The sequence below is a fragment of the Myotis brandtii genome, unplaced genomic scaffold (assembly GCF_000412655.1).
Source record: "Myotis brandtii unplaced genomic scaffold, ASM41265v1 scaffold110, whole genome shotgun sequence".
In the NCBI taxonomy this organism is placed as follows: Eukaryota; Metazoa; Chordata; class Mammalia; order Chiroptera; family Vespertilionidae; genus Myotis; species Myotis brandtii.
Genome location: NW_005353753.1, coordinates 1899570 through 1902658, shown reverse-complemented (window position 1 = coordinate 1902658; position 3089 = coordinate 1899570).

Below are 3089 nucleotides of genomic sequence, written 5' to 3'. Positions count from 1 at the left end.
TATGTGTGTGTGTGTGTGTGTGTGTGTATGTATGTATATATATTCCACATGGTTCTCAAAGCCTATATATATCCTATAGTTGGATTTTATTTGGATGCCACACCACCATCCTCATATGAAAGACAACCATGTTACTACCACTAATGACAGTATACCTCTGCACGAAATTAAACCAAAAATATTAGCTTGACTGGTGTGCTTCACTAAGTTGAGCATGAACCAGGAGGTCACAGTTTGATTCCCATCAGGGCTCATGCCCAGGTTGCGGGCTCAATCCCCAGAAGGGAACATGAAGGAGGCAGCCAATCAATGATTCTCTGATCATTGATGTTTCTATTTCTCCTCCCTTTCTCTCTGAAAAACTAAACAAAACAAAAATATTTAACACTCAAAAAAGGAAAGAGAGATAGAAATAGAGCAAATAATAATAAAAAGATTAACACCAACTTTTTATCCACAGCTAGCAAATGTTTTACATTTTTATTCAAAACTACATTTTTATTGATGAAGAATTTTTAAAAGCCAGTCTTATTTGCAGCTAATGTTTTTTAAGTAAACTATTAAAAGAGGTTAGAATGAAGCCTGTTGCCTTGGCCTCTGGCGTGGCTACATGAGACATGTAAGGCTTCAGCATACCGGAAGGAGTGTACTTCTCAAAAACAGTTCTAATACACAGAATAATTTGACTTAATACATGGACCACGTGGAATGGGTTTGGGGCACGAAAATAATTTGGCATTTCAAGTTAACAAATGTTTTTTGAATGGCTACTCAGTATGAGTCACAGGACTAGCTGATATAATGCAAAAGGAAAGAGCTGCCAACTCTAATGTATGACAGGACGTTTCAAATAGACACAAGCAAGGTGCCATGACAGTACAGATACTGGAAAAGGCCCTGATGCATTCTGTAGTGGGTTTGGTCTCTGGGTCTTGGCAATGGTTATTACAATTATTTATTTATTTTTTAAATATGTTTTTATTGATGAGAGAGAGAAAGAGAAAAATCCATTCAGGGTCAAGCCTGAAACCTGGGCATGTGCCCTGCCTGAATGGGAATCGAACCCATGACCTGTCGGTACATGAAACAACATTCAACCAACTGAGCCACACTAGCCAGGGCAATGGGTACCACTATTTAAATAGCCAAAGAGTTTTTGCTAGGAGAGATAAAACAGAATTAGTATTACTCATGAAATAACATTGTAAATTTATTAATATTCTAAATCCTAAATGAAATGTAGAGATGCTAGATTAATAGTTGGACAGCTGTTTTGCTATGTTTATTCTTAAAGGTTCAAAACCCAATAATACCTTTCCATAAAAAATATGGGTTGAAAAATACATTTTTAAGATGTTTAAGAAATAAGTTGGAAAGGTCCATCTATTCTTGCAAATCCAGTTTTGCTGGAATTCACTTCTTGTCATTAACCCATAGTTTTAGCCTGCTTCTGTACATAGAGTAGAATGAATATTTGTGACGAGTGAATTGGGGATAATCAAGCTGAGGAGAAAGTGTCTGAAAGTGTGAAAGGAAGTGGTGAACTTTGGAGCAATTCTGCCCTTGTCAAAAAACAGGCTGCTCAGGTCCACGTGGCTCTTAAGTTAATACAACGTCCATTTTGAAATGGTTTTGTGCTCTGAATAGTATCTGGTTTATTGAGTTGCATCAGTAGGGCTTACAGTCAAGCAGTGTTCTGGTAAGCAACATTTTTGTATCATCCTTCATTTCTCCAAGCTCTTCATAGGCTCAGCACACCCTTTGTCATCCCCAAACCGGCTCTAAAGTAGACACAAAGTATCCTTGTGCCTGGCTGGTCACACCAGAAAACTGTTCCAGACATTCCTGTTAGAAAGTCATCTTTGTAAATTCAGAACAGCATTTAAGGATGCATATCTATCTAATGGTCACTGTGAACATATAAAGCCTGGTGTCCAAGCAGCCTAGCAGACATCAAGCAGTGGCACAGGGCCTTGGGATTCATTTAGTACCTGCTATGTTGGCCCACTAATGACCTGGTGTCCCAAGAGATGTTTGTCTTGGACACATCACTCTGCTTGTGAGGAACTGAATCCAGGAGCATGAGCATCCACACAGTCAACATTTGCATCCAGGTCTATTCTTTTTTATCTATTTGTATTGATTTCAGAGAGGAAGGGAGAGGGAGAGAGAGAGAGATAGAAACATCAAGGATGAGAGAGAATCTCATCAGCTGCCTCCTGTACCGGAATGGAGCCCACAACCCGGGCATGTGCCCTTGACTGGAATCGAACCTGAGACCCTTCAGTCCGCAGGCCGACGCTCTACCCACTGAGCCAAAGCAGCTAGGGCTCACCTGGATTTTGATGCATGCAATTAGGATGGAGCCTATTTGACTCAGTTCCCAACATTTGTTAACACTATACTTTAAACTTTGAAAATGGATGCTTTTATGGGCTCTTGGTGTGATTCTAATCATCTGTGCAAAGTCACAGGGTCACCCAGTAATGTGTCTTCTGGGTCTTTGCCCTGCCACATGGACAATCAAAACTGCAGGCCCAGGTGCAATACTTGTCACTGATGCAATATTTATTGTGTACCTTAAGCGTCACAGACATTACAGTAGGAGGGGGAAAGAGCATTCACTGCATCTGTGACTGTGCACTAGCAAATTAAATTAAGAATGATGCTAATAGTCTTGTGGAAGCTAATAATCTATGACTTAGGTTCTAAGTCATAGAAAAATGACTGGTAGTGTTATTCACTTCCTGTCCTGGGCAATTTGATCCCCCAAGAGGACATTTGGCAGAGCCTCAAGACATTTTTTATTTTCACTGTTAGGGGTTGGAGAAAGGAGCTATTGGCATCTTGCAGGTAGAAGCCAGGGATGCTGCTAAACATTCTACAATGCCCAGGACAGTGCCCCTTAACAAAGAAGTATTCAGCTCAAACTGCTCATAATACTGAGTTTGCAACAGAGGAAACGGAGGAATAGAGGGGAAACTGTAACATGTCCTTCTGACCACGTGGCGATAAAGGCTGTCAGCTGTATGAGGGAGGGTGAGGTTAAAGTGAGGAGATCACTGTAACCATAACTTTGGAATTTTCAT